Source organism: Apodemus sylvaticus, chromosome X (assembly GCF_947179515.1).
Source record: "Apodemus sylvaticus chromosome X, mApoSyl1.1, whole genome shotgun sequence".
Lineage (NCBI taxonomy): Eukaryota > Metazoa > Chordata > Mammalia > Rodentia > Muridae > Apodemus > Apodemus sylvaticus.
The window spans coordinates 5,480,167-5,486,764 of NC_067495.1; positions in this window are offsets into that span (position 1 = coordinate 5,480,167).

A 6,598-nucleotide genomic window follows, 5' to 3' on the forward strand; every position below is an offset into this window, starting at 1 on the left:
ACCAGAAATACAAAAGTGTTATCACATGCCACTAGTAGATATGAAAGCTAACTCTTCAAAAATAGGCAAACTCTTGACATTATTCATTCTTAGGTCTTAATTTCTGGGAACATAACAGTATTTTGTTCTTCTGCTCCTTCATAGTATCTTGTTAAAAATATGTTAGTGTAATATGTCTTCTTTCCTTTATGTGTTACAAGCAGCATGATAGTCCCATTTTTTGTTTATTAGGAGGAAAAACAGTCCTGTTTTATTTAATATTTTTATTTTCTATATTCTTTCTTTACATTCCAAATGATTTCCTCTTTCCCAGATCCCCCCTCCCCATATGTCCCATAAGCTTTCTTCTCTCCATCCCTTCTCCAATCACCTCCCTCCTTTTTCTCTGTCCTTATATTCCCCTCCAATGCTAGATCAATCCTTTCCAGATCAGGACCCTCTCCATACTTCTTCATGGGAGTCATTTGTTATGTGATTTGTGTCTTGGGTATTCAGGGCTTCTGGGCTAATTAATATCCACTTATCAGAGATTGCATTCCATGTGTATTCTTTTGTGATTGGGTTACCTCACTTAGGATGATATTTTCCAGATCAAACCATTTGCCTAAAAATTGTGTGAATCCATTGTTTCTAATTGCTGAGTAGTATTCCACTGTGTAAATATACCACATTTTCTGTATCCATTCCTCCTTTGAGGGACATCTGGGTTCTTTCCAGCTTCTGGCTATTTTAAATAAGGCTGCTATGAACCTAATGGAGCATGTGTCTTTATTGGATGCTGGGGAATGCTTTGGGTATATGCCCAGGAGAGGTATAGCAGGGTCCTCTGAAAGTCTCATGTCCAGTTTTCGAAGGAACCGCCAGAATGATTTCGAAAATGGTTGTACCATCTTACAGCCACACCAGGAGTAGAGGAATGCTTCTCTTTCTCCACATCCTCGACAATACCTGCTGTCTCCTGAGATTTTGACCTCAGCCATTCTGACTGGTGTGAGGTGAAATCTCAGGGTTGTTTTGATTTGCATTTCCCTAATGACTAATGATGCTGAGCACTTCTTAAGGTGCCTCTCAGCCATCCGAATTTCTTCAGGTGAAAATTCTTTGTTTAGATCTGTACCCCATTTTTAATAGGGTTATTTGGTTCCCTGACATCTAACTTCTTGAGTTCTTTGAATATATTGGATATTAGCCCTCTATCAGATGTGGGATTGGTGAATATCCTTTCCCAATTTGATGGTTGCCGTTTTCTCCTTTTAACAGTGTCCTTTGCCTTACAGAAACTTTGTAATGTTATGAGGTCCCATTTGTCAATTTTTGATCTTAGAGCATAAGCTATTGGTGATCTATTCAGGAAATTTTCCCCTGTGTCCATGTCCTCAACGGTCTTCCCCAGTTTCTTTTCTATTAGTTTCAGTGTGTCTGGTTTTACATGGAGTTCCTTGATCCACTTGGAGTGAAGCTTAGTACATGGAGATAAGAATGGATCAATTCGCATTCTTCTGCATGCTCACATCCAATTGAACCAGCACCATTAGTTGAAAGGGCTATCTTTTTTCCACTGGATGTTTTTGGCTCCTTTGTCAAAGATCAAGTGACCATAGGTGTGTGGATTCATTTCTGGATCTTCATTTCTATTTCATTGGTCCATTTGTCTGTCACTGTGCCAATACCATGCAGTTTTTAAAACTATTTCTCTGTAGTATTGCTTGAGGTCTGGGATACTGATACCCCCAGAATTTCCTTTGTTGTTGAGAATAGTTTTAGCTATCCTGGGTTTTTTGCTACTCCAGATAAATTTGGGAATTGCTTTTACTAACTCTGTGAAGAACTGAGTTGGGATTTTGATGGGGATTGCATTTAATCTGTAGATCTCTTTTGGCAAGATGGCCATTTTAACTATATTAATCCTGCTGATCCACGAGCATGGCAGATTTTTCCATTTTCTGAGGTCTTTGATTTCCTTCTTTAGAGACCTGAAGTTCTTGTTGTATAGATCTTCACTTGTTTGGTTAGAGTCACACCAAGATACTTTATATTGTTTGTGGCTATTGTGAAGGGTGTCATTTCCCTAACTTCTTTCTCAGCCTGCTTATCCTTTGAGTATAGGAAGGCAACTGATTTTCTTGAGTTGATTTTATAACCAGCCACTTTGCTGAAGTTGTTTATCAGCTGTAGGAGTTCTCTGGTGGAGGTTTTCAGGTCACTTAATTAGACTATCATGTCATCTGCAAATAGTGATAATTTGACTTCTACCTTTCCACTCTGTATCCCCTTAACCTCCTTATGTTGTCTAACTGCTCTACCTAGAACTTCAAGTACTATATTGAAAAAATATGGAGAGAGAGGAAAGCCTTGTCTAGTCCCTGATTTTAGTGGGATTGCTTCAAGCTTTTCTCCGTTTAGTTTGATGTCTACCGGTTTGCTGTATATTGCTTTAACGATGTTTAGGTATTGGCCTTGAATTCCTGTTCTTTCCAAGACTTTTAGCATGAAAGGATGCTGAATTTTGTCAAATGCCTTTTCTGCATCTAATGAGATGATCATAGGGTTATTTTCTTTGAATTTGTTTATGTAGTGGATAGCATTGATGTATTTCCTTGTATTGAACCATCCCTGCATCCCTGGGATGAAGCCTAATTGATCATGGTGGATGCCTGTTTTGATGTGTTCTTGGATTCAGTTGGCAAGAATTTTATTAAGTATTTTTGCATCAATATTCATGAGGGAAATTGGCCTGAAGTTCTCTTTCTTTGTTGGATCTTTGTGTAATTTTGGTATCAGCGTAATTGTGGCTTCATAGAACAAGTTGGGTAGAGCTCCTTCTGTTTCTATTTTGTGGAATAGTTTGAAGAGTATTGGTGTTAGGTCTTCTATGAAGGTCTGATAGAATTCTGCACTGAAGCCATCTGGTCCCATGATTTTTTTGGTTGGGAGACTTTCTATAACCCTTTTTATTTCTTCAGGTGTTATGGGACTGTTTAGATGATCTATTTGATCCTGATTTGGTTTTGGTGTCAGATATCTGTCTAGGAAACTGCCCATTTCCTCCAGATTCTCCAGTTGTGTTGAGTATAGGCTTTTGTAGTAGGATCTAATGATTTTTTTGAATTTCTTCAGTTTCTGTTGTTATATCTCCCTTTTCATTTCTAAGTTTGTTAATCTGGATACTGTCTCTGTGCCCTTTGGTTAGTCTGGCTAAGGGTTTATCTATCTTGTTGATTTTCTCAAAGAACCAGCTCCTGGTTTTGTTGATTCTTTGTATGGTTCTCTTTGTTTCTACTTGATTGATTTTGGTCCTGAGTTTGATGATTTCCTGCCTTCTACTCCTCCTGCGTGAAATTGCTTCTTTTTGTTCCAGGGCTTTCAGGTGTGTCATTAAGCTGTTAGTGTATGCTCTCTCCATTTTCTTTTTGGAGGCACTCAGGGCTATGAGTTTTCCTCTTAGCACTGCTTTCATTGTGTCCCATATTCATTATGTTGTGTGTATGTTGTGTCTTCATTTTCATTAAGTTCTAAAAAGTCTTTAATTTCTTTCTTGACTAAGGTATCATTGAGTAGAGTATTGTTCAGTTTCCACGTGTATGTGGGTTTTCTGTTGTTTTTGTTTCTATTGAAGACGACTTTTACTCCATAGTGATCTGATAGGAGGCATGGGATTAGTTCGATCTTCTTATATTTGTTGAGGTCTGTCATGTGACCAATTATATGGTCGATTTTGGAGAAGGTACCATGAGGTGCTGAGAAAAAGGTATATTGTTTTGCTTTAGGATAGAATTTTCTATATATATCTGTTAAATCTAATTGGTCCAAAGCTTCAATTAGTTTCACTGTGCCCCTGTTCAGTTTCTGTTTTCCTGATAGGTCCATTGAGGAAAGTGCAGTGTTGAAGTCACCCCACAATTATTGTGTTAGGTGCAATGTGTGCTTTGAGCTTTAGTAAAGTTTCTTTTATGAATGAGAGTGCCCTTGCATTTGGAGCATAGATGTTCAGGATTGAGAGTTCTTCTTGTTGTAGCTTTCCTTTGACTAGCAAGAAGTGTCCCTCAGAGTCTTTTTTGATGACTTTAGTTTGAAAGTCAATTTTATCTGAAATTAGCGTGCTACTCCAGCTTGTTTCCTGAGACCATTTGCTTGTAAAATTGTCTTCCAGCCTTTTACTCTAAGGTAGTGCTTGTCTTTGACTCTAAGGTGTGTTTCCTGTATGCAGGAAAATGTAGGGTCCTGTTTACGTATTGAGTTGGTTAGTCTCTGTCTTTTTATTGGGGCATTGAGCCCATTGATGTTAAGTGATATTAAGGAATAGTGATTATTACTTCCTGTCATTTTTGATGTTATTTTTAAATTTGATTGGTTAACTTCTTTTGGGTTTGATGAAAGAAGGTTACTATCTTGCTTTTTCCAGGGTGAAGTTTCCCTCCTTGTATTGGTGTTTTCCTCCTATTATTGTTTGTAGGGCTGGGTTTGTGGATAGATATTGGGTAAACTTGGTTTTGTCATGGAATATCTTAGTTTCTCCATCTATGGTGATTGAAAGTTTTGGTGGATATAGTAGTTTTGGCTGGCATTTGTGTTCTCTTAGAGTCTGCATGAGATCTGCCCAGGATCTTCTAGCTTTCATAGTCTCAGGTGAAAAGTCTGGTGTGATTCTGATAGGTATTCCTTTATATGTTACTTGGCCTTTTTCTCTTACTGCCTTTAATATTCTTTCTTTGTTTAGTACATTTGGGGTTTTGATTATTATGTGATGGGAGATATTTCTGTTCTGGTCCAGTCTGTTTGGAGTTCTGTAGGCTTCTTGTATATTCATGGGCATCTGTCTCTTTAGGTTAGGGAAGTTTTCTTCCATAATTTTATTGAAGATATTTGCTGGCCCTTTAAGTTGTAAATCATCACTCTCATCTATAATCCTTAAGTTTGGTCTTCTCATTGTGTCCTGGATTCCCTGGATGTTCTTTCAATGATTTTTGTGTTTCCCTTGTAAGGGCTTCTAACTTTTGATCCCTTTTCTCCTGAATTTCTTTAAGTATGTCCTTCACGTGTTCCTCTACCAGCCTCATGACCAGTGATTTTAAATCCAAATCTTGTTTTTCTGGTGTGATGGGGTATCTAGGACATGCTGTTAAAGGAGAATTGGGTTCAGATGCTGCCATATTGCCTTGATTTCTGTTAGCGACGTTCCTGCATTTGCCTTTTGCCATCTAGTTCTCACTGGTATTAGTTGGTCTTGTCAATGCTGGACTCACCAGTGCAAGCTGCCTCTTCCCAGCTGGCCTCTGGTGCACAGCTGACCTCCTGCACTTCCTGGAGACCGAGTGCTGTGGCCCAGGCTGTTCAGATCCTGAAGCAGACACCTGAAGGCTCCTGTCTGGGGGCCTGTTGGACTCACCAGAGCACACTGACTCTTCGCAGCTGGCCTTCCGGGTGCCCCTCTGGCCTCTTGCAGGACCTGGAGATGTGGTGTTGTAGTCCAGGCTCTTCTGGATCCCGAAGCGAAGATCTGAAGGCTCCTGCCACAGGCCTCAGGGCTGGAACCTAAGCTCTGTGGTGCTGACCCACTGGAGAAAGCTGTGTGCTCCTAGTCTGCCTCTGGGTGCACACCAGGCCTCTTGCACTTCCTGGAGACCGAGTGCTGTGGCCCAGGCTGTTCAGATCCTGAAGCAGACACCTGAAGGCTCCTGCTGGGGCCTGCTGGATTCACCAGAGCACACTGACTCCTCCCAGCTGGCCTTCTGGGTGCCCTTCTGGCCTCTTGCAGGGCCTGGAGATGTGGTGTTGTAGCCCAGCCTGTTCTGGATCCCGAAGCAGAGATCTGAAGGCTCCTGCCAGAGGCCTCAGGACTCCAGTCCTGTTTATTTTATTTTTGAATCTATTTATTTTTCTCCTGAGAATCACAAAACTGTACTGTCATTTTTACATATTTTTTGAGTTTTAGCTTATTTCAGTCCACCTTAAATATATTTTTGATATATATAAATATGGGAATTATTTGGCCTTGCTAGGAAAATTATAGAATTATGTTACACAGTAGTAAGCATTCAAGAAACAAAAGCTCAATTGGCAAAAGATTAAAAACATGGAAAAGGTAAAACTTTCCCATTGCTTTAAGTCAGAGGGTTTCTATTCATTTATTAAGAAAGTAAATTTGCTGTATTGTCTTGAGGATTTACATGTTTGTGCAGTTCTCTAATCTTTATAATCTTTATGTCCAGAGTTTATTGTTAATTGACATTTTAGCATATTTAGCAATTAAATTTTTCTTCCCTAATTTTTATTGAATAATTAACTCCTCATTGTTCCTTATTTCCCCAGAAACATTCTTTTTATTTCAGTTGAAACTTTAATAATATAAATATATATTTATGAAAATATGTTAACTACTATTAGTTAGCTTAGTTTATTTATTTATTTATAAATTTATCCATTTATGTATTTATTAGTTTAATTAATAAATAAATTAAAAATATATTGTTTCTGGTGACAAATGTTCATAAAATATGTTAACATAGTTTTACCATTCTCCACTTTATATCTATGTTTCATGAAGGGAAAGAGAGACAGAGAGAGGGAGGGAGAGAGAGAGTTGAGAATCTCTAGAGTT